This window comes from Scyliorhinus canicula, chromosome 20, assembly GCF_902713615.1.
Source record: "Scyliorhinus canicula chromosome 20, sScyCan1.1, whole genome shotgun sequence".
NCBI lineage: Eukaryota > Metazoa > Chordata > Chondrichthyes > Carcharhiniformes > Scyliorhinidae > Scyliorhinus > Scyliorhinus canicula.
The window spans coordinates 63519491-63545863 of NC_052165.1; the positions used below are offsets into that span (position 1 = coordinate 63519491).

A 26373-nucleotide genomic window follows, 5' to 3' on the forward strand; every position below is an offset into this window, starting at 1 on the left:
GTAGCAAAAAACAATGTAGAAACTATAGTTAGGAACACCCTTGCCCCCCCCCCGTCCCCCTTCCCCCCCTTCTCTCTCTCCCCCCCCCCCCCCACTCTCTCCCCCCCCCCAGTTACTGCTGCTATTGACCAAGGTACCTATCTTTGAGCCAGGAAGTCCAGAAAAGGCTGCCACCGTTTATAGAACCCTTGTACTGATCCTCTCAGGGCAAATTTAACCCTTTCCAACTTAATAAATCCCGCCATGTCATTGACCCAGGTCTCCACACTTGGGGGCCTCGCATCCTTCCACTGTAGCAAGATCCTCCGCCGGGCTACTAGGGACGCAAAGGCCAGAACACCGGCCTCTTTCGCCTCCTGCACTCCCGGCTCCACCGCAACTCCAAAAATCGCGAGTCCCCACCCTGGTTTAACCCTGGATCCAACCACCCTCGACACCGTCCACGCCACCCCCTTCCAGAATTATTCCAGTGCCGGACATGCCCAGAACATATGGGTATGATTCGCTGGACTCCCCGAACACCTGATGCACCTGTCCTCACCCCCAAAGAACCTACTCATCCTAGTCCCGGGCCCGGTGCAGCACCTTAAATTGGATGAGGCTAAGCCTCGCACATGAAGAGGAAGAGTTGACTCTCTCCAAGGCATCCGCCCAAGTCCCGTCCTCTGTCTGCTCCCCAAGTTCCCCCTCCCATTTAGCCTTCAGCTCCTCCACTGACGACTCTTCCACCTCCTGCATTACCTTATAGATGTCAGACACCTTCCCCTCTCCGACCCGCACCCCCGAAAGCACTCTGTCCATCGTTCCCCGCGAGGGCAGCAAAGGGAATCCCTCTACCTGTCGCCTAGCAAACGCCTTTACCTGCAAGTATCTGAACATGTTCCCTTGGGGAAGCCCAAATTTATCTTCCAGTTCCCCCAGGCCCGCAAACCTCCCGCCAATAAACAGGTCCCTCAATTTACTGATGCCCACCCTTTGCCACCCCCTAAATCCCCCACCCTTGTTCCCCGGGATGAACCGATGATTGCCACACAGTGGAGCCTCCATCGAGCCCCCTGTTTCCCCCCTATGCCGTCTCCACTGTCCCCAGATTCTTAGGGTCGCCGCCACCACCGGGCTCGTGGTAAACCTCTTAGGGGAGAGCGGCAGCGGCGCCGTTACCATGGTACCCAGGCTCGTACCTCTACATGATATGTTGTGATTATTGGAGATTCCCTGGAGTGTACATCATTTGTGAGGGATTGTGGGGGATTGTATTTCATCCTAGTTCAGCAGGTCATCATAGAATTTGTAGTGCAGAAGGAGGCCATTCAGCCCATCAAATCTGCACCGGCCCTTGAAAAGAGCATCCTTATCTAAACACATACCTCCACCCTACCCCACACCTCCACCCTATTCCCGTAACCCCAGCTCACCATTTTTGAACACTAAGGGCAATTTATCATGGTCAATCCACCGAACCTGCACATTGTTGGACTGTGGGAGGAAACCGGAGCACCTGAAGGAAACCCACGCAGACACGGGGAGAACATGCAGACTCCGCACAGACAGTGACCCAAGCCGGGAATCGAACCTGGGACGCTGGAGCGATGATACAACTGTGCTAACCACTGTGCTACCGCGTTGGTCATGGAACATAGTGGGATAAAGATGATGTAATTAATGGGAGGAGTCAGATCTGTCAGTAGTTTTGCAGTCTGATATAGGATTTTAAGTTGAACAGCAATTTTACCAAATGCTGTTAAGTTGAGCAGAATAGTACTGGACCTGCTCTTGAAAGTAACTCTCTCCATGCGTCTCTCCACACCTAGACAAGTAACCGGTTATGTTAATTTGATTTATAAGTGGCATTTGAACTGTACTGGATTGCTCAATTAGAATTAGTGGAAGGTGAACATAGTAAGTTCAAGTTTATTCCTTTTATTTAAAATCTATTTCTTTGATGTTAATGTGGTTAATTCTGTGTCAGTTTGTTTCAGCATAAAAGATTCCTATTGGTTAGAGTCAATACTCCGGAGGTGAAGTATCCTTTCCTCACAGTTTTTACAAATCTTAAAAAATAGTTTGAGGTACGCATCTTGTATCCTAACAAATGTTGGGACCTGATCTAGAATCCAAACAACACTCATTGGTCTCTTTCTCCCTTCCCCCAGTACCCAGCACCCCCCCACCCCCCCCCCCCCCCCCCCCCACCCCCCTGCTTCTCCACCCCACCCTGAAGAAACAAAACTGTGCAGTTTCAAGCTGGTTGCTAAAGTTATCAGTGTTAATGATGAAAATGACATTTTGGAGGATTGCGAATACCGAAAATTTTAATATTACAGCACTGGGAGGGGGCGGGGAGAAAGTATCACCAAGACAGGCGCCTCGCGATGGTTGACTGCGTGTGGGATTTTAAGTCCTGGAATTTGAAAGTCAGGTTTTGGGTGCGTTTGGGGGGTATTTCGCGACGGCTGCAATGCTGTGGTTGAGACCACTATTCAATGGCACTTCTCCATTTTTTTTATGTCTCCCTGACCCTGAGTGACAACTTGGCATCCAGACACCTTAGCACTACCAGCCTCAACCAGACACCCTTTCTCCACTGTTGGTGCCTTGATGGCACTGCCTGGTTGCCCGGGGGGTTCCAGCGTACTACCCTGCCCAATCCCCAGCCACCCGAGCAGGGGTGGCTCTAATGGCTTCCAAGACACCCCGAGGTGTCCATCATGACTGATCAATGCTTTGGAGGCGGTGGCGCAGTGGACTTGTTAACCAGAGACCCAGCGTAATGCTCTGTGGACCCAGGTTCAAATCCCGCCACTCCAGATAGTGACATTTGAATTCATAAAAAGTCTGGAATTAAAAACCCAATGATGACCATAAAACAATTCGTAAAAACCCATCTGGTTCACTAATGTCCTTCAGGGAAGGAAATCTGCTGTCCTGACCTACGTGTGACTCCAGACCCACAGCAATGTGATTGACTGTTAACTTCCCCCCTCCCCCCTCAAGGGCAATTAAGATGGGTAATAATGCTAGCACAACTTGCAACGCCCACATCCCTGAAGGAATTTTTTTTTAAACAGTGCAACGGGCGACCAGTTGAAGCCATGCTGGGGCGGCCATTAACCTCCAGGTGCCTGGTGAATGTGGCGTTAGGATATTTAAATGAGCCTAATGGCTCCCGATTTGGGGTTGCAGCCAGCTTTGCAACGCGGTGGCTGAATCGCACCCGTTATCTTTCAGGTAAGACATTAAACTGAGGCCCATCTACTCTCTAAAGTGTGGCATAAAGGGTCCTGTGGTACTATTCTGAAGTTGCCGAGGGGTGTTATCCTTGTTGCCCTGACCGATAGTTATGCGTCAATCAATGTTATTGGAAATTGATGTTCTTGGACCTTGTGATGCACAGATTACCTGCCTTATTTCTGAAATTGCAGCAATACATCATTGGCTGTAAAGTAAAAGTAATGACACCATAGTCCCTGATGACCATAGACTGCTTTCCCCTTTGAAGGGGAGAGCTGACTGGTGATGATTTAACCTGAGGATCACTACACCATGAGGGGCAAGGATGAGAAGGTGGGGCCTTCATGAATAACTTTGGCCGATACAGAGATTGAACCCACGTTGCTGGCCTTGCTCTGCATCACGAACCGGCTGTCCAGTCAACTGGGCTAAACTGGCCCCGTTCATTGGCGGTAAAGTGGTTTGGGACACCTTGGGATTGTGAAAGGCTCTATATAAATGCAAGTCTTTCTTCCTAGTCTCAGAAATATTTACAAATCTTAGGAAGGTTCTTGGATGGTTGGGTAGTGGTGGTGACACTTCATACTGGTGACAGAATTGCTCCCTTCTAGTTTCTTCCTCTGATTGCACAGTACAAGTGCACAACTCTGCAAACTGGAGACATCTATCCAGATTTTACTTACTCCTGAAATATCTTTGGGACATCCTTCTTTGAAATGCCAGAGATGATGCCAACATAGTACACCAGAGGTGATACAATTTGGAATTTGTTTTTAAACAGATATCCTGCACCATCCCTGCTTCATGCCCAAAGCCCTGCATGTTTATTTCCCTCGAATGCCCATGCAATGTCCTTCTGGAATCATTAATCATCTCTGTGTCCACCACACTTACAGGCAATAAGTTCAAGATTCCCATTAAAAAAGGTTTTCCTCACATAATTTCTGCATTTCTTGTCCAATATCTCGGGCGCGATTCTCCGCTCCCCACGCAGGGTAGGAGAATCACGGGAGCGCTGGGCGACTCACGACACGCCCCCCTGGCCCCCCCCCACCCCCCGCGATTCTCCCACGCACCGCTCGGATGAACTGTTTTTCACGGCGACCGGCGATTCTCCGGCCCGGATGGGCCGAGCGGCCTGCCGTTCCCGACCGGTTCACGACGACGGCAACCACACCTGGTCGCTGCCGTCGTGAACATGGGCACCAAATGCTCGTTTGAAGCTTGTGGGGGGCGGAGAGGGGAGTGAGCACCACGGCCGTGCTTGGGAGGGGACTGGCCCGCGATCGGTGCCCACCGATCATCGGGCTGGCGTCTCAAAGCGACGCACTCTTTCCCTTCCGCCGCCCCGCAAGATCAAGCCGGCACATCTTGCGGGGCAGCAGAGGGGAAGACGGCAACTGTGCATGCGCGGGTTTGAGCCGTCAGCCGCCGTGACGTCAGCCGCCGTGACGTCAGCCGCGCATGCGCGTGTTGGAACCGGCCAACCTGCGCATGCGTGGCTGACATCACTTAGGCGCCGGCGTCGCGTCATTCTCGGCACGCCACCTTGACGCAAACGTCAAGGCCCAGCGGCCGAGAGTTACGGAGCGCCGCTCCTATTCCCCCGGGTAGGGGTGAATAAGGTGCGAGGAGCGGCCTCCGAGGTCGTCGTGAAACTCGGCCGAGTTCACGACGGCCTTCCCGATTTATCGCGGGAGAGGAGAATTCAGCTCCTTATATCCCAAGATATTGAATCATCAGATAATGGGACCAACTTTTCTTTGTCTACCTTTTCTAAAACCGTGAGAATCATGTGCAGGTCAACCATATGTTTATTTTGCCTTGACTACTCCAGCTTAACCATGCAGCTGAAAGCGCTCACCCCGGAATCATTCTGGTAGATCTCCTTTGCACCTCTCACGGGCCCTCGCATTCTTCCTAATCTGCGGTGACCAGAACTAAATGTGATACTCCACTTTTGGTCCAAACAGAGCTTTATATAGGGTCAGAATAACTACTTCTCAATACCTCTCTTTATGAAATCCAATATTGCAACTTAATCTTGGGATTATGATGAACCAACAGCTCTGACTTCTGAAAGCTTCTTTCACTTCCTTGTTTTCTTCTGACAAGTGCCATGCCTCTGACACATAGCAAGGGGCTGGTTTAGCACACAGGGCTAAATCGCTGGCTTTTAAAGCAGACCAAGGCAGGCCAGCAGCACGCCAGCAGCACGGTTCAATTCCCTCCCCGAACAGGCGCCGGAATGTGGCGACTAGGGGGTTTTCACAGTAACTTAATTTGAAGCCTACTTGTGACAATAAGCGATTTTCATTTCATTTCAACGTGTGTAAAGACTTCAATCGCGTTGCTAAATTAGGCACAGGTTTACTGTAATAATTGATCAATCCTAAAAATGACTTTAATTGTGTCACATTTTGAGGACGTGGTGCTTCTAAGATTGCTGACATTTTCTTTGGTTCTTTATGTAAACTGTCTTTGTCGATATGACTATGGTAATTTACAGATTACTTGAAAACATCGCACTTTTCCCTTTTAACTCTCAGCTTGTGACTGTACCCACTTAAGGATAGCCTCTAAATTCCACGTGTTCCTGTTCATTCGAACCAGTGATGAGTATGTTATCTAAATAACATTGTGCTCCATTCAATCCACTTAGAATCTGATACATGGATCTTTGGAAAAGCATGCTCAGATGTATTCCCAAAAGGAAGTTTTCTGTAACAAAACACTGTTGTATGTCACGATGATGAGTTGTGGCTGTGATTCAGCAGCCACATTCATCTGCAGATATGCCTGTGAAAGATCAATTTTACTGAACTTCTGTCCTCCAGTAAGTTCAGTTAATAAGTCTTCAAATCAACAGCAGTGGATAATGATCTATGCATAAAACTGGATTAATAGATTTAAATCTCCACAAATTTTCCCTGAGCTATCCTATTTTAATACAGAAACAATTTGGTGTTGCCCAATCACTTGTAGCAACAGGTTTAACGACTCCTATTTAGTTCTGTCTAGTTCTTCTTAAACTTTAGCTTGATGGCATATGGTAGGTTCTAGCTGTGAGACATTTAGGTGTGTTGTCTGGATTGATTTTTAGGTGTACTTCAACTTCATCATGGAGCCGAGCGAATCTTCAAACACCTTCTCGGAATTTGTTGCAGGTTCCTCTTTGAATCCACCAATTGATTGACTGTTTGCCAGTTAAGCCTAATCTTAACCAACCATTGTCTGCCAAATAGAGCAAGAACAACATGATGAGGCAAATTCACTGCATACCCATTTGCTTCTACTTTCACCATAATGCATCCTTTTTAATTGTATGACCTCTCCAGTATACTTCCTTAGGATTGATGGTTTTAAAGGCAGATGATTCAGCTTTTGATGATAAATTGTCTCAGGTATTAGCGATTCTTCCATTTTAATTTCATGACTGTCAAGTTTAGAATATGCCCAGAAATCTTGTTGATCTCCCTGCATCGGCAAAACACTTAAAATCTTGCAGTCGCTTTGTTTCGCTGTCTTTTGATTGATCTTGAGCTGCATCCACTAAGTTGTAAACATGAGTAGATTGTTCAGTTGTATTGTTCTTCTTGCACTTTCTTGATGTGGAAGAAGTTTTCTAAGCCCAACACACTTATGTTCTGGAAATGTGGCTCTTCTTATCACAGTTCTTGCATGTATTTGATTTACTCCAGCATTCCCCTCTAAATGTCCAACCTGTATACAATGGTGACATGGTTGCATCTTTGCAGTCTTGATCCTCGAGGTATCCATTTTGTGGATCTTCACTCCAATCCCCATCATTGCAGCTTCTCCATAGATGTGGCAACTTCCACTGAAGCTTACAGTGTTCAATCACTTACAGTCAGCAGCTTCCTCTGAATTTCTTCACTGCGTAACCCACTACCAGTCTGTCTTGAAGAGTATCAAGTGTTGTAACACATTCACAATACCGATCTAATCTCCCTAAAGAAGATATAAACCGCAAAATGATTTCAACTTCTTCCCGACTATGGCAATGAAATCTGAACCTTTCTGCAATCAGTAATGGTTTCGGAGAGAAATGTCCGTCTAAAATTTTAATTAATTCACTGACGGACCTGTATCCTGGGTGAACAAGATTCTGTAGCAGCGCAAACGTTTCATGGCCTACTGAGCTGAGAAATATTGTGACCTTTAGGTCCTCTGGTGTCTGATTGGCTATTGAAAAAATTGGAATCTTTCTTCATATGAACATAATATTTCATTCTCCACATTAAAAGCACCTGTTTTCCCCACCATATTTGGATGTCGGCACTTAGGGTCGACACTTCTTCCCTTCCAACTGTGTTGGAAAGCATGGCACAAACTATCCCTTGAAAAAGCAATTCAGAAATCTTTTCCTTTAATCCTGAATATTACTACTTTTCTACTGAGTAGTGGCCTGTGCAGAGTTGACAGTCCATAAAATCCCTCCCCCCCCCCTTGGTTAATGATTTGTCTAATTATAGGCCAGTGAGCTTAACTTCAGTGGTAGGGAAGATGCTGGAATCTATCATCAAGGACGAAATAGCGAGGCATCTGTATAGAAATTGTCCCATTAGTCAGAGGCAGCATGGGTTGATAAAGGGCAGGTCGTGCCTAACTAATTTAGTGGAATTTTTTGAGGATTACCAGTGCGGTAGACAACGGGGAGCCAATGGATGTGGTATGTCTGGATTTCCAGAAAGCCTTTGACAAGTTGCCACACAAAATGTTGCTGCATAGGATAAAGATGCATGGCATTAAGGGTAAAGTAGTAGCATGGATAGAGGATTGGTTAATTAATAGAAAGCAAAGAGTGGGAATTAATGGGCGTTTCTCTGGTTGGCAATCAGCAGCTAGTGGTGTCCCTCAGCGATCCGTGTTGGGCCCACAATTGTTCAAAATTTACATAGATGATTTGGAGTTGGGGACCAAGGGCAATGTGTCCAAGTTTGCAGATGACATTAAGATGAGTGGTAAAGCGAAAAGTGCAGAGGATACTGGAAGTCTGCAGAGGGATTTGGATAGGTTAAGTGAATGGGCTAGGGTCTGGCAGATGGAATACAATGTTGACAAATGTGAGGTTATCCATTTTGGTAGGAATAACAGCAAACAGGATTATTATTTAAATTATAAAATATTAAAGCATGCTGCTGTGCAGAGAGACCTGGGTGTGCTAGTGCATGAGTCGCAAAAAGTTGGTTTACAGGTGCAACAGGTGACTAAGAAGGCAAATGGAATTTTGTCCTTCATTGCTAGAGGGATGGAGTTTAAGATGAGGGAGGTTATGCTGCAATTGTATAAGGTGTTAGTGAGGCCACACCTGGAGTATTGTGTTCAGTTTTGGTCTCCTTACTTGAGAAAGGACGTACTGGCACTGGAGGGTGTGCAGAGGAGATTCACTAGGTTAATCCCAGAGCTGAAAGGGTTGGGTTACGAGGAGAGGTTGAGAAGACCGGGACTGTACTATTTGGAATTTAGAAGGATGAGGGGGAATCTTATAGAAACATATCAAATTATGAAGGGAATAGATAAGATAGATGCGGGCAGGTTGTTTCCACTGGCGGGTGAAAGCAGAACTAGGGGGAATAGCCTCAAAATAAGGGGAAGTAGATTTAGGACTGAGTTTAGGAGGAACCTCTTCACCCAAAGGGTTGTGAATCTATGGAATTCCTTGCCCAGTGAAGCAGGAGAGGCTCCTTCATTGAATGTTTTTAAGATAAAGATAGATAGTTTTTGAAGAATAAAGGGATTAAGGGTTATGATGTTCGGGCCGGAAAGTGGAGCTGAGTCCACAAAAGTTCAGCCATGGTCTCATTGAATGGTGGGGCAGGCTCGAGGGGCCAGATGGCCTACTCCTGCTCCTAGTTCCTACGCTGAACGGCAGCAGTGGGCGGCTCTGTGGACCAATAAGCACTACCAGGGTTTACTTGGGGAGGGTTTCCCGCATGGTAGTGGGTGCTCACAACATGAAGGAAATGCCGGAGGAAGTGGGAAGAGGCCCTTAACTGGCCACTTGTGTTTCAAGTGGGAAGGCTGTCTGTCACGTTCCTGCCACTGCCAAAATGGCACAGCAGCTGGACAATGTCAGACATGCCACCCATCACCTTCCTGTGCCATTTTTCCTGCCTTCCCATCTCCCAGTGCATCCCATAACACCTGGTGAAATGCATCCTTATGTTTCTGGCACATCTCTAGTTTGTTCCTCTCTAGCTATTTGGAGGCTGATGGAATGCCTTTAGTGAATGCTACAATCAGCATGACAAGGTACCCATGCTAAGAATCACACAAATAATTCAGGCGAGTTACATTGCTTCTCATTTACTTGAACTTATCTTCCCTAGATATGCTGCAACTCCAACATTTAACCATTTAAATCAACACACAAGCATCTGATGGATACAAGATCAATGAGCTAAAAAAAAAACAAGCTGTTACGTTAAGCGAGGGAGGGGGGGGGGAGGAAATTCTCAAACAAAACGTGGAAAGTACCCATCACCAACTCAAGTCTATTCAAAATTGAGGGCAGGTTTTCAGAATCCAGACCTTTTGACTGTTATTTAGACTTTGATACAAACAATATTTTAATAGCTTAATGGGTACAGAAAGGTATCAGTCAGTGTGTAACAGAGCCATGCAAATGAGGATAACCACTGGCTCAGCTCCTGAACTGTGCTGAGATAGTCAATCTGTGCCAGGCATTCACAGACCCGAGGAGAGCAGGAAAATCAGCCAGAGTTCACATTCACGCCTACTAAATACTGCCTCTGGCCATAATTGTGGTCATGGATATCTGCTAAGAACCACTTGTGACTCAGCAACGATGTTCACTGCAATAAAATTGGTCCCCACACCCTCTCTGTTTAGATTCACAAATGAGATGAAGGGCAAAAGGGCACAGTGCCCGGGGGCTGTCAGTCCTGTGGAACCATGCAGCACAACTATGATAAACAGTCACGCCGACAGCCAATGTCTCGGCCAGGATGTATTCCTATCTTAAAGCTGGTGTACACGTTTTAGGACAGCCTTTTTTTCCTCTCTTTCTTCCAGTTTCCAATATTATTTCTGCGTTACACATAGGTGCATTAGCTAACTAGAAAGATAAGTGAACTGGGGGTGTTATTCCCTATTTGACAATATGCACAGAATGAATTGAATACCTTCAACAAACATCACATCGTTGGCATAGCAATCCACTATCATGAGTGAGTAAAAACTACAGCAGAATGTCTTTTAAGCACTATGCACAATGGATAAATGAATCATTTGCACCTACTGTGAAATAATATTTGTCAGGTGACCTATTTTCAAATTAACAACTTAAAAGGTGATTCAATATAAATCATGCTACCTGCTGGTAATATGGCATTAACTAGAATAGAGTCACACTGCCAATTATTGGGTCTAAGATGTCAGGCTTCGAGACAGATTCTTGCCAAAGTAATTGCTGCTTCCTCGAGTTAATCTGCTGAAACCCAACAGTACTTACAGCCCAGTGTGCCTGACATTCTATGGCCCTTTTGAAAGTCTCTTGAAAGACAATCGGTGCCGAATCAGGCAGCTTTTCATCCATTAAAGATGATCAACATGAATAGTCTCAAATAGTGATACTCCTCATCAGCTGCAATAATTACAGTGATGCGACTGACTGTGTAACTAATTTTACTTCACCTGAAAACGAGGCACAGCCTCCAGGCAACTCTCAATTACTCGAGGTTGGTCAAACTTGGAGGCTTTGCTACATTGGAAACAAAAAAACAATCAAGTCGGGAAAGAATGTAGATCCCCGGATGTCCTAAAGCACCACACAGCCAATAAACTATTTTTTTTGTGCACCGAGATCGTACCAAGTCATGTAATAAGTGAGTAGCTAATCTGTTTTATTGGCATTCATTGAGGGATAATTGTTGGCTAAAACATCAGAACTCTCTTAGATTATAGAACATACAGTGCAGAAGGAGGCCATTCGGCACATCGAGTCTGCACCGACCCATTTAAGCCCTCACTTCCACCCTATCCCCGTAACCCAATAACCCCTCCTCACCTTTTTGGTCACTAAGGGCAATTTAGCATGTCCGATCACCTAAACCACATCTTTGGACTGTGGGAGGAAACCGGAGCACCCGGAGGAAACCCACGCAGACACGGGGAGAACGTGCAGACTCCGCAAAGACAGTGACCCAGCGGGGAATCGAACCTGGGACCCTGGCGCTGTGAAGCCACAGTGCTACCCACTTGTGCTGTCCTTCTTCATAAAACACTATGGGATCCCTCGTCGAAGTATAGAATGGTTGTAGCAAAGCTGGAAGCCATTTTTTAAAATTCGTTCATGGGATGTGGATGTCACAGGCTGGGCAATCCTTAAATGCCCTTGGAGGAGGCAGTTAAGAGTCAACTACATTGCAGTGGGTCTGGAGTCACATGTAAGCCAGTCCAGGTAAGGATGGCCGATTTCCTTCCCGAAAGGACATTAATGAACCAGATGAGCTTTTACGACAATCGTCAAACGTTTCATGGTCATCATTAGACTTCTAATTCCAGATTTTTATTGAATTCTCATTTCACCATCTGCAGTGGCGGGATTCGAACCCAGGTCCCTAGAGCATTACCCTGGGTTTCCGGTTTCTCATCCAGTGACAATACCACAACGCCCATCGTATTCATGCCAGTTCTCCACAAGAATGAGTCAACTCGTCCCGCTGCCTTACCTTTTCCCCATACTCTCCATACTCTTGCAGTGTTTTTAGAACATAGAACATTACAGCGCAGTACGGGCCCTTCGGCCCTCAATGTTGCGCCGACCTGTGAAACCATCTGAAGCCTATCTGACCTACACTATTCCATTTTCATCCATATGTCTGTCCAGTGACCACTTAAATGCCCTTAAAGTTGGCGAGTCTACTACTGTTGCAGGCAGGGCGTTCCACACCCCTACTACTCGCTGAGTAAAGAAACTGCCTCTGACATCTGTCCTATATCTACCACCCCTCAATTTAAAGCTATGTCCCTCGTGTTGGTCATCACCATCCGAGGAAAAAGGCTCTCACTGTCCACCCTATCTAACCCTCTGACTATCTTATATGTCTCTATTAAGTCACCTCTCAGCCTTCTCCTCTCTAACGAAAACAACCTCAAGTCCCTGAGCCTTTCCTCGTAAGACCTTCCCTCCATACCAGGCAACATCCTAGTAAATCTCCTCTGAATCCTTTCCAAAGCTTCCACATCCTTCCTATAATGTGGTGACCAGAACTGCACGCAGTACTCCAGGAGCGGCCGCACCAGAGTTATGTACAGCTGCAGCTTGACCTTGTGGCTCCGAAACTCAATCCCCCTACTGATAAAGGCTAGCACACCATGTGCCTTCTTAACAGCCCTATTAACCTGGGTGGCAACTTTCAGGGATTTATGTACCTGGATGCCGAGATCTCTCTGTTCATCTACACTACCAAGAATCTTGCCATTAGCCCAGTACTCTGCATTCTCTTCAATAATTGTCCAAATCACTTTTGAAATCCACAATTAAATCTGCTTCCATCATATGCTCATGCAGTGCATTCCAGAGCCTAACCACTCACTGCAGAAATAATTTTCTTCTCAAGTTGCTTTTGGTAATTTTGCAGTTTACCTTAAATTAGAGTCCTCTAGCTCTGGAGGGAGGCAGCGGAAAGGGAAATTTATCAGGTGAGGAATAGGGAAGTTGTTGGTGGCACCGGAGCTGATTAACAAGGTTTTTGAGAAGTTTGATGAGAGGTTGTACAGGTCAGAGCCACCCGGGGGAGACTGTGAGATGCAGGAATTTCTAGATGGGTTGGTGTACCCGAGGCTAGGGGAGCGGGACAGGGCAACATTAGAAGGAGCAATAGTGGAGCAGGAGATAAAGTATGCGATTGGGAGGATGCAGTCGGGGAAGGTGGCAGGGCCGGATGGGTTTTTCGATGGAATATTATAAAAAATTCAAGAATAATTTGGCACCCCTGATGTTGGGGATGTTTGAAGAGGCGATAGGGAAGGGGTTGCTAAAAAAACATAAGAATCCGACGGAGTGTGGGTCGTATAGGCCCATATCACTTCTGAATGTGGACGCAAAAGTATTGGCGAAGGTACTGGTGGGTAGGCTGGAGGAGTGCCTCCCGAAGGTGATAGGTGAGGATCAGACGGGGTTCGTAAAAGGGAGGCAGCTGTTTTCGAACATTAGGAGGGTATTGAACGTAGTTATGGCATCGGCGGAAGGGAAGGAAGCAGAGGTGGTTGTGGCATTGGATGGCAAGAAGGAGTTTGACTGGATAGAATGGGGGTACCTGATGGCAGTTCTGGAGCGGTTTGGGATTGGACCAAGATTTGTGAACTGGGTAAAGCTATTATTTAAGGAGCCTAAGGCGAGTGTCCGCACAAACAATATCAGCTCGAGATACCTTTCTCTCCACCGTGGGATGAGGCAGGGATGTCCTATGTCCCCCCTGCTGTTTGCACTTGCAATTGAACCGTTGGCCAACTCATTAAGAAGTTTGGGAGCATGGAAAGGAATAGTACGGGGGGGGGAATGGGGGGATAGACCATAGGGTGTACTTATAAGCCGGCAAATTTCTGCTGTATGTGTCGGAACCGAGTGGGTCGATAGGGGAAATACTGGAGCTACTGCGAGTATTTGGGTCGTTCTCGAGGTACAAGCTGAAGCTGGACAAGAGTGAGTATTTTGTAGTGTCTCGGCCGGGGGTGGGGTGGGGGGGCTGCCATTCCGTAGGGCAGGACTCACTTTAGGTATCTGGGGGTGCAGGTTGCCCGGGGGTGGGGGAGGCTTCGCAGGTACAACATCACTAGTTTGGTGGGGAGAGTGAAAGCCGATCTGGCAAGGTGGGATGGCCTCCCTCTGTCACTGACGGGTCGGGTAGAGGCGGTTAAAATGAATGTGTTGCCACGATTTCTGATTATTTTTCAATGCCTACCGGTTTTCCTGTCAAAGGCTTTTTTCAGGGAGATTGAGGGAAGGATTACCATATGGGGAGGGAAGGTGGCCAGAGTGAGAAAGGTGCTGCTACAGAGGGGAAGGCAGGCAGGGGGTTTGGGTCTCCCGAACCTGATGTACTACTACTGGGCGGCGAATGTGGAGAAGGTGCGGAGCTGGGTCAGAAGGGTCGATTCCCAGTGGGTCAGAATGGAGGAGAGTTTGTGCACGGGGTCGGGACTGAACGCACTAGCAACAGCGCCGCTCCCAATAGCTCTGGGGAAATACTCAGGGAGTCCGGTAATAATAGCTTCATTGAAAATCTGGAGGCGGTTTCGTCAACACTTCCGGTTGGGGGCAGGATCAAGGGAAATGCCGATTTGGGGGAACCACAGATTTCAGACAGGGAGGTGGGATGGAAATTTTCGGAAATGGGAAGAGAAGGGGATTAAGACACTAAAAGATTTGTTTCTTAGGGGTCGGTTTGCAGGATTGAGGGAGCTGGAAGCGAAGTATGGGCTGGAGCAGGGAGAAATGTTTAGATACATGCAGGTTCGATATTTTGCTGGAAAGGAGATTCAGAGCTTCCCGGAGGAACCGGCTTCCACATTGCTGGAGGAGGCGCTGTCGACAAGGGGACTGGAGAAGGGGGTAGTGTCAGTGGTGTACGGAGCTATTTTGGACGAGGATAAGGCACCACTGGATGGGATCAAAGCAAAGTGGGAGGAAGAGTTGGGAGAGGTCATAGAGGAGGGGCTCTGGTGTGAGGTGCGCCGGAGAGTAAATGGCTCCACCTCATGTGCGAGGTTGGGGCTGATACAGCTGAAGGTGATACAGAGCACACCTCACGAGGGAGAGGATGAGCCAATTCTTTGAAGGAGTAGATGTCTGTAAGCGCTACGGGGGGGGGGGGGGGGGTGGGGGGGGGGGGGGGGGGGGAACTAACCAAAACTTCCTCTATCTGCAATTAAGCAAAGCCCATTACAGGTCAAAAGCCACTGGTAAATAAAGTTCGTAAACTCAGGGATACTTGCTGTACTATTGTGAAGAGATTTCTCTGCAGAAAACTAGAGAGAGACCCTTTCAGGCGCAACCTGCATGTCCTTCAGTCTCTGCCAGACTCCTGCTTAACCTGACAGCATTTGGCAAAACTGCTGCTTAACTTAAAAACTTCAAACAGGCTCCCAACACATATCAATCTGCAAAACTACGGACATACCTGGCTCCTTCCATTAATTATATCATGTTTATCTCACTCAGATCCCCAGACCTACTTACCAAAGATAAACACAATGGGCGTGAATCCCACCCCCGCCATCCTCCTAATTCTCCGGCACCCCCAAAAATTGGCCTACCGTGAGTTGCGCCTCCTGACTCGGAGAATGACGGGGTCCGGCACGACTCAATGAGCGCTGGGGCTGCCCGAATTCTCTGGCCCGCAATGGGCCAAAGTCCCGCCCATCTTTTGCCTGGAGGCGCGGGCGGGCTCCGGGGTTCTTCGGGGGATGCGGGAGGGAATCTGGCCCAGGGAGGTGCCCCCACGGTGGCCTGGCTTTTATGACCTCTTAATTGCAGCTTTAGCAGATGCAGAATCTGGCTACCTTAAAGTAGGTTCTTTAATAATATCACTGCAAAAGACCTGGGTTATTTTAATAATATTACTGCAAAAGATATATCTATAAAATACAAATATTATTAAAAAATCATCACAGGGAATATTAAGCCTGGATTTGATGCCTGATTCAAACGATAGCACATCTGAAAGTGCAGACATGTTAAACTCGATTCTGTGCTCAAATCTCTCGATATGGGTTTAAACCCAAAACCTATTAGCCCAGGGGGTGGCGTGTTACCATTGAGCCGAAACTGACATTTAAACTAAGCAAGAATCAGAATCCCGGGGTTGTGGAAACCTGAAATAAAAATGAAAAATGCCAGAAACTCTCAGCAAGGCAGACAAATTTTGTGGAGAGAATAGAAGTTTAACATTTCCATCTGTGATATCAGGGTCAATTGAGTATTACTTATTCCCTGTTCTCTCCAGACTGTCATAAATATTCTCCCCCTAAACCTCGCCATCTTATTTCACTCCGTCCACCTTCTAAAAGCTTCTTTGGCTGTGCCTTTATCCAGATTCTCCAAACTCCCCCCCGCCCCCCCACCTCCCCCGCCAATTTTTACGTTGGTCTGACCCCAAAATACGAAGCAGCATCTTTGCCACATAAATGCAAGTTGTTGTTGCAGTTCCCGTTCAAACCTCCTCAGTGAAAACAGGGTGAATTCTCAACATAACATGTGGATGATAGTGCAGAAGTATCGCCACTAGAAGCAATTCCACAACACAGGTGGCAGATCAATTAATTTCCGCTTTGACACGTCAAATATCTCGGTGGATCACTTAATTGGGATCCCCACCCACAAGCAAGATTTGCAAGATGAAAGCTGAAATTGATACAAATTAACCAGGTGGCCCACAGATGACAGAATACAAACTATTTTAATTAGAAAGACATTAAGCTGTAATAAATAAATTTATGCAGAAAGGTAAGAATAGCCAAAGTAAGTGCGCCTTCATGAAGACATCATGATATAGCTAGATCATCAGCAATGTTGTTACTGGGTGTTCCCCTACCAGCCTCCCCGAACAGGTGCCGGAATGTGGCGACTAGGGGCTTTTCACAGTAATTCATTTGAAGCCTACTTGCAAAAATAAGCAATTTTCATTTCATTTCATTTCATTTCAATTAATAATACTTTGACAGAGAAAGCAACAGGAGGAAGACCAAAATAAACGCTTACAAAATATATTCCCCAGGCAATCATAGAAATTACAGCGCAGAAGGAAGCCATTTGTCTCATTGAACTAGTGGAGTGCGAAATGTTCAACTCAAGCTATTTATTCTAATCCCATTCACTATATCTTTTATATTCTAATTTTTTTAAATGCTTATTCTAATTCCTATGAAAAGATCCTATAAGCTCTGCCACTGGGGCAGCAGGGTAGCATGGGGCAGCAGGGTAGCATGGTGGTTAGCATAAATGCTTCACAGCTCCAGGGTCCCAGGTTCGATTCCCGGCTGGGTCATTGTCTGTGTGGAGTCTGCACGTCCTCCCCCTGTGTGCGTGGGTTTCCTCCGGGTGCTCCGGTTTCCTCCCACAGTCCAAAGATGTGCGGGTTAGGTGGATTGGCCATGCTAAATTGCCCGTAGTGTCCTAATAAAAGTAAGGTTAAGGGGGGGGTTGTTGGGTTACGGGTATAGGGTGGATACGTGGGTTTGAGTAGGGTGATCATGGCTCGGCACAACATTGAGGGCCGAAGGGCCTGTTCTGTGCTGTACTGTTCTATGTTCTATGTTCTATATTGCCACTTGTAACAGAAAGTATGGCTCCAAATACGTTTTTCAACCAATAACCCTGTTATGTCCTTGCTTAGTGATTTACCAAGCAGTGAAATCAAACTTTTTCGACTTGAGACCATGAGATGTAGGAACAGAAGTAGGCCATTCGGCCCATCAAGTCTGCTCCGCTATTCAATGAGATCGTGGCTGATCTGTCTAATCTTCAACTCCACTTTCCCGCCTTATTTCATAAGCCTCGATTCCCTTACTCATTACAAACCCGTCTATCTCAGCCTTCAACACACTTAATGATGCAGACACTACAGCTCTCTGAGGTAAAGAATTCAACAGATTCACTACCCTGTGAAAAGAAATTCCTCCCTATCTCGGTCTCGAATAGGCAATCCCTTACTCTGCAATTATGCCTTCTGGTCCCAGATTCTCCCAGAAGGGGAAACAACCCCTCAGCCTCTACCCCATTAAGCCCCCTGAGAACCCTATATATCTCAATCAGGTCGCCTCTCATTCTTACCCTGTGAAAACTTTCACATATCCGATCAACTTGAATCAATCCCCTACAATCCTCTGCTTCACCTATAGCATATTTCCACATCCCAAAGCAATCTTTGTTGTTATGTAGGCAACGTGGAGTCAGTTTGGGCACAGAAAGATTTAAAACAGCATCAAGGGATGCTGAATGATGAAATGATTGTTTATTTTGTGCCCACTTAAGAAATTAACCAGGACATGGGAAAATTTCCTGCTCGTTTTCAAATACTGCTGCAAGAGACCATTCCCCCAGATGCAATACCTAATGTGAAAAACGCCACCTCTGATATTATAGCACTCCACCAATGCTAAACTGATATGCATCTTCACTGAAACCCACAGTTCCTACAAGAGGGTGACCAGATTTCCAGATTTAACACTTGATTAATAGCTGCTGGGAAACTAAAGGAGGAAAGAACAGGAGGGAGGAAAGCGCAGGGTGGAATTCGGTGTTGAAAATGTTAAAAAGGTTATGATTCAGAAATGTATCCATTCTGATTACAGAGCAAAGTGGGATGGAGGAAGAAATGTGTTAAGTTTGGAGCGATGAGCGAGGATCAATTTTAATGGACTGAATGTCATAGCCTGGGTCCAGTGGCGTGCGGGGGGGGGGGGGGGGGGGCGACGGTGCGTTGGCCCCGGGCATCCATTGGATGGGGGCATCAGTCAGAGGCTATTGCTCTCCCCAATGTCACCCAGATGCCTAAATTTTTCCACCTGAATTTAACAAATTGTTTTGCTAAGGCGGGGGGGGGGGGGGGGGGGGGGGTGCGTCACAATCAAATCCAGTGACTACCGACCTGTACCTTGTGTCAGGGTGAGGTGACTGCGCTCCCAGACTCCCCCGCGGTGGGGAAACCGCTCTATCCGCCGTGCGGGCGGGCGGCCCGGGACTGCGCATGTCCAAGGGATGGGGAGCTCCTCACATGCAGGGAATGGCCTCGCCCCCTGATCTGCGTGCTGAGATGTTGACCAATGAAAAAAGATTGAGGACCGGAGGGACTGTGGTTCTCCAGCCAGAGCGCAGGCTTTGTGTGAGTGATAATTGAGCTTTCACACCGACGGAATCTTCCTCTTGTCTCCAACATCTGTGAGTAAAACACTTTCTTTTCTCCCCCTTTCCATTTCTTTTTTCATTCTGACCATCAATTGGTCACTTGCAGCAACTGAAGGGAAAGGAAGTGAATCCAGGGAGGGTTCAGACTCTGGAAAGCTTGGCCCAGGTCTCTCTCTTAAAAATATTGACATCCTTTGCTCCCTCAGTTTGACACATGAAATGAAATGAAAATCGCTTATTGTCAGGGGCTGTTTAGCACAGGGCTACATTGCTGGCTTTGAAAGCAGACCAAGGCAAGCCAGCAGCACGATTCGATTCCTGTAACAGCCTCCCCAAACAGGCGCTGGAATGTGGCGAATGGGGAATGTGACAATAAGCACTTTTCATTTCATAAGTAGGCTTCAAATGAAGTTACTGTGAAAAGCCCCTAGTATTGACCAGGACACGGGGGTAACTCCCCTGCTCTTCTTCAAAATAGTGGCTGTGGGATCTTCAACATCCACCTAATAGGGACAGACAGAGCCTCAGTTTAACAACTTATTTGAAAGAAGGCTGTCCTGACAGTTCAGCACTTCCTCAGTTCTGAGTGTGATTAGGGATTCAGTCATTCACCCCAACTGCTGACACACCAGCGAGTTCACTCTGGGGAGAGGCCATTCACCTGCAGTGTGTGTGGGAGGGTTTCACTCAGCCATCCATCCTGCTGAGACATCAGTGAGTTCATACAGGTGAGAAGCCATTGACCTGCCCTCTGTGTGGTAAGGGATTCAGTCATTCATCCCAACTGCTGAGACACCAGCGAGTTCACACTGGGGAGAGACCATTCACTGCTCTCTGCACACAGTGGTTTAGAACATCATCTACACTGAAATGAAAATCACTTATTGTCACAAGTAGGCTTCACTGAAGTTACTGTGAAAACCCCTAGTCGCCACATTCCGGCGCCTGTTACGGGAAGTTATATTCAAAATGTTTTCCTTTCTCATAATATTTCTCAGTATATTAGGCCTTATACTTGAATCTTTGGGGCATACAATCAAGATTTGCCCCGGGCATCACCAGACCTCTGCACACCACTGCCTGGGTCTGCACAATTTTCGAAGAATTCAATGTTAGTCTGAAACTGTGCCCAAATTATAGAATCATAGATGGTTACAGCACGTAATGAGGCCATTCTGCTTGTTGTGTCTGTACTGGCCCTCTGAAGGAGCAATTTAGCTAATGCCTTGCCCTTGCCCTTTCCCCACGGGCGTTGAAATATTTATTTTTCAGGTACTGATGCAATTCCCTTTTGAAAGCCTCGATTGGCCTTGCCTACACCACTCTCAGACAGTGTATTCCAGATTCTAATCACTTGCTGCCTGAAACCTTTTTATCCTGTCGCCATTGCATCTTTTGCCAATTACTTTAAAACTGTGCCCTGTTGTTCTCAAACCTTTCACCAATGGGAACAGTTTTATACAGCTCCCGTCTGACTTTGTATACATCACATCACATAACTTCCTTGCCCTTGTACTCTATGCCCCTGTTGATAAAGGCCAGGATACCGTGTGCTTTGTCAACCACACTCTCAACCTGTCCAGTCACCTTCAATGACTTTCCGATCTTGCACCCTCTTTAGAATTGTATCCCTTATTTTATATTGTCTCTCTGCATTCTTCCTAGCAAAATTAATAATTTCACATGCCTCTGCAGTAAATAGCATTTGTACTTGCCCGCCCATTCCACCAACATATCTATGCCCTTTTGAAGTTCTCCTCTATCCTCCTCATGATTGACAGTTTTGTGTTATCCCTACATTTTGAAATTGTGCCCTGTACACCAAGATCTAGGTCATCAATATATATCAGAAAGAGCAGGACCCTAACACCGATAAACATTCCTCAAATCTGGAAAAAAAAACTTTTTTCTTTCATCTAGCCAACTTTAGTGTGACCAATCCACCTAACCTGCACATCTTTGGGTTGAGGGGGCGAAACCCACGCAGACATGGGGAGAATGTGCAAACTACACACAGACAGTAACCTGGGGCCAAGATTGAACACAAGTCCTTAGCGCCATATATTGATGACCTTAGCGCCATAGGCAGCAGTGCTAACCACTGCGCCTCCATGCCGCTCCTACAGTCAAGCAAGTTGTATAGAACATGTTTATGCTGACTTTCTTTAATTAATCTGCATTTGCCCAAGTGACTTATTAATTTTGTCCTTGTATTATCATGTGGGTTTACGTTTAAACCCTTTTTTTAACACAAGGCTGTACATGACGGGCAGAACCTGGTGGAGATGCACAGGTGAACACAGCATTGGGGCGAGGAGAATCGTGTGCCGAGGCACTGGCACTGTCCCTCCAACCTCCCCAGTGTTGAGCACTGCCCAGGTAGTGCCAGATGTTGCGTGTGGGGTGATACAATGGTGGGGTGAGTTCTGTGGGTGGGGGTTTGTAATTTGTATTCATTTACATTAGGGTGCCCTTTTTCTGCCCCATTTGCTTTTTTTGGAAAGTTGCTTAAAAACACGGTGGGTAAACAAGCACGGCTGCGCAGCTGGCAGGCTATCATCCACTTGTCCCGCCAGAGATGACACCTGTCAAAATATAGCAAATATTCCACCCAATGTCATCAAATGCCGGAAAGCACAGGACATCTAGAAAATAAACTCTGAAAGTTTTTTGGTGACTGAATGCTTAAATGAGATTGCTAAACATATATATATGTTGTATATATATATATATATATATATATATATATACACAACATATATATATGTGTGTATTTCCATAGCTTCAAACATCTGAAAACTGAGCTAACTTTAGAAAAAGCAGACTTGGTTTTGACTTAAGTTTCAATGAGCTATTTGTGTGTTTTTCTCTGTAACTTATAGTACAGCACAACACAGCCAGCAACCCACTCCAGCACCATCGCCATCTCCCTCAAAGGACTGCAGCGGTGACCTCCCCCACCACCACCTCCTTCCTGCCTGAAGAAATGCTCTCCCCCCAGCACCCACAAGCAATTTCCTTCTGCGTGTGAACCCTCATTCCTCCAAATTGAAAGAGTCGTCTTCCCCTCTTTCTCCCCCTCCCTTCCTACTCACCTTCTCAACTTCTCTCTCTACTCCTAACCCATCCCCCAACTACAGCACAGATTACAGGGCAGGCTGGAATCAGAAAGTAATGGTTGGGCTGGCCCTGATTTAGTTTGAAACGGTGTGGGAGCAGCGATGATAGTGGTAATGGAGTCAGTATTTCAGAGGCAGAATCAGGGTTGGTGGAAAGAGTCAGAGGAGACCCAGATCTCACAGTTCAGCAGAGAGAGGGAGGGGGTGGTTGGGTTTGGAGAGTGAAGGGGTGCAGGGGCCAGAGCTTGGAGAGCTGAGGGGTGGGGGAGGGGGAAGAGTTTGGAGAGTGGAGGCATTGGGGGAAAGAGCTTGGAGGGCGGAGGGGTGAGGATGGAAAGCTTGGTGGGCAAAGAGGAGCAGCAGAAGTGTTTGGAGAGTAGGGGGGAAGAGTTGGAGGGTGGAGGGAATGGGGGGGGGGGGGGGAAAGAGTTTGGAAAGTGGAAAGTTGAGACCCCGATACTCAGGGGTGTTGAAGGGGTGGGGGGAGGAACAGGATACGTTCCTGAGATTTGAAGGTGGGTAGGTGGAAAGTATAAACTCGGAGACTGAAATTAATTGCAAACTGATGGGGATCTGTTGGATGCTGTCAAGTATGAAAAAAAAAGATGTTTTTCAATTTTAAGTAATTAATTACGTTTTATTTTTCAGTACAGGTTGCTGAGCATTCTGGATGGTCTTGAATGCACTGGATTGCGTTGAGCACTGGATAGCATTGAGCGCATTGGATAGCCTTGGGCGCACTGGATAGCCTTGGGCGCACTGGATAGCCTTGGGCGCACTGGATAGCCTTGGGCGCACTGGATAGCCTTGGGCGCACTGGATAGCCTTGGGCGCACTGGATAGCCTTGGGCGCACTGGATAGCCTTGGGCGCACTGGATAGCCTTGGGCGCACTGGATAGCCTTGAGCGCTCTGGATAGCCTGGAGCGCTCTGGATAGCCTGGAGCGCTCTGGATAGCCTGGAGCGCTCTGGATAGCCTTGAGCGCACTGGATAGCCTTGAGCGCACTGGATAGCCTTGAGCACACTGGATAGCCTTGAGCACACTGGATCGCCTTGAGCACACTGGATCGCCTTGAGCACACTGGATCGCCTTGAGCACATTGGATGCCTTCAGGCATCTTTTGCCATTTGATGCCAAAGATGGCAAAATGCTGCTGATCTGTGCTCTTTAGAACATTTGATGTCAAATAATTGCTGATCATTTTTGTAATTTGAGCACATCGAATGCAAAAATGTCAATTCAGGATAAGGTATGATCACTCCCTCCACAATTTCTACTCTAACTTCCTTCAGTATGCTTAGATACATTCCACCCAGTCCTGCTGCCTTATTAACTTTTAAGCACAGACAGACCATCTGAAACCTCCTCCTGATCAAAAACCCTTCAAAATGTCTGAACTACCTCCTCTTTCAGCATGAATTGACACGAGCACCTTCCTTAGTAAAGACTAATGCAAAGTACTAATTTAATAACTCAGTCATGTCACCTTCCTCCATAAGCAAACCCCAGTTTTGAACCCTAATCAGTCCCGCTCCTCCTCCTTCTGCCTTTTTACTATTTATATACCTATAGAAGTCTTTCATTCCTTTTATGTTAGCTGCCAGTATCTTCTCATACTCTCTATTTTCTTCTTGAATTTGCTGTTCCAATTCCCCTCTGAATATTCTACATTAAGCCTGGTTCTCCATTGTATTATCCACCTGACATTGGTCACAAATACACTTTTTCTGCTTCATTTTAATCTCTGGGTGGACAAAAGAGTGGGACGGCCTTAATTTTTTTTTGGTCTATCTTTCACCTTTGTTTGAATATACCTCGACTATACTTGAACTAACGCTTTGCAGAGGCAGTCCATTGCTCAAGTACAATCTTGGCTCCTAATATCTGATTCCAATTTATCTGGCCGAGGTCCATTCTTACCCAAATGAATTTGCTTTAACCCTGTTAGTTATTCTTGCTCTGGATTACTCCTTGCCCTTTTACCAACCTAATATGTTTACTACTACCTACATTTTTCCCTACTGATACTTGATCCATATTGCCCACCTCATTTCCTAAAACAGGTCCTGTAGTGCTTCCTGTACCACTGGGCTGGGAACATACTGGGCAGGATTCTCTGGTCGTCGATGCATGTGCGGCCACATATCCGGCATTTCTTCGGGCAGTATCGGCAGCTAGAGCTCTACACTGCTGGGCTGCTAGCCCACAGCCAAACGGAGGATCGGTGGCCATTTTGCACCAAATCTTTGGTCATAAAACATCACCGTTCCGACGCCAGTGTCAGAACATAGCATCAAAATCGGAGAATCCAGCCCACTGTTTCTCCTGAACACACACTAGCAGCTCTTGCCCCTTTCTGCCCTTTACACTACTATTATCCCAGTCTATATTCAAATAATTAAAATGCCTCATAATTACGTGTAGGTCAAAACAGGTAAGGATGGCAGATTTCCTTCCTGAAAGGACATTGGTGAACCACATAGGTTTTATAATAATTGACAATGCTCACCATTAGAATCTCCATTCCAGATTTTTATTGAATTCAAACTCCACCATCTGCCATGGGGGAATTTGAACCTGTGCCCCCAGACCATTGGCCTGGGCCTCTAGGTGAGTGACAATGCCACCACCGCCCGGATGTGTCACGGGAACAGCAGCCGCTGCTCAAGTTCTGAATTTGAGCTGCTGCAGCTGATGGCAGTGCCGGCATAAATGGTTATCCAGAATCCTTGAGAGAACAACTTTTAAGTATTTCAGCGAATGAGCCCAATATTGGCCATTGTACCGGCTTGCAGGGGTGGACGCGTAAAACCGACTCCAACTAGTCATCCCACCCAACTGACAAGTGTATTGGCTTCAGTTTTCCTGCCTGTTTGCCTGGAACCAGCACAAGGAGCTTCTCCCATTACCAAGGATCCAAGATAAAATGAGTTTGGGAAAATCAGAATCCAGCGTCCGATTGGCAGGAACCCACAGCACAGCACAAAAAACTGCCTGTAATTTGGTGCTGGAACTACTGCCCTCTGCCTGACAAGCGATAACAATGCCTGGCCCAGGATTGATTTGCACTGGCAAGTTGGGAACACTCACATGATACAAAAGCACAACATTTCAAATCACGCAGTTCAATCTCCAACAGTCTGTAACCCAGAACACATTGCTATGAGATTCACCTGCTGGCAAAGTAAATCACCTTGGACAAAAACAAAGAATGCAGATTTCCAGAGCATTGTGACCCGAGACAAAGCCAGAGCTCCGGGCCTCAGTATCAATTTTCTGTTTTACAGGCCTACCTCTCCTCACAGAAATGTAAAGCATCTCCAAATAGTAGTAAATAAAACCCTTAAAGCATTGTTTTAAAGGAAACTGCTGACGAGAATATGCTCTTCTCTTTGCCTCAATGACAGTCTCACCACACGCTACCATCTCCTACCTAATAGCTTGCCTATCAATCCTAATGTTGAAACTACCTCCTCCAGTTCAGCAGCTACTGGGGCTACTGTTAAACCAGTGTATCGCGCACATTCATAGATACATAGAAGACAGAAGTAGGAGGAGTCCTTTTGGCCCTTTGAACCTGCTCCGCCATTTATCACAATCATGGCTGATCATCCAACTCAATAGCCTAATCCTGCTTTCTCGCATTGATCCCATTGATCCCATTCGCCCCAAGTGCTATATCTAGCCACCTCTTGAATATATTCAATGTTTTAGCATCAACTACTTCCTGTGGTAATGAATTCCACAGGCTCACCATTCTTTGGGTGAAGAAATGTCTCCTCATCTCCTCTCTGTCTAAAATGGTTCACCCGGAATCCTCAGACTGTGGAATCCTTCAGGGCATCCTTCAATGATTGCGAACCGAGCCAATCCTCACACTCAGAGATGTCCACAGCCTGACCGATGAGAGACTCGATTCTGCCAGCAGGGGGATTCACTGTCGGCCAGGGTGAAGTGTCCCCTCCTGTCTAAAGTCACCAGTTTGAGGCCCTTCCTATTGGGTGAGATGATAAGCCAATGTCCACTCTGCCCTCTCAGATGAGCATAAAGGATTGCGCGGCACTCTCCCAGGGAGGAGCCAGGGGCTTTACCTACAGCCCTGGCCAACACTTAACACTCGACCAAC

At 46.7% G+C, this 26373-nt stretch overlaps 1 protein-coding gene across 31 annotated transcripts in view; it reads right to left on the minus strand.

The window, feature by feature from the left end:
* The window catches only part of cadps2 (Ca++-dependent secretion activator 2), an 858338-nt gene that overhangs the window by 546806 nt on the left and 285159 nt on the right, over positions 1–26373 (minus strand). The gene's annotated exons all lie outside the window — the stretch shown is intronic.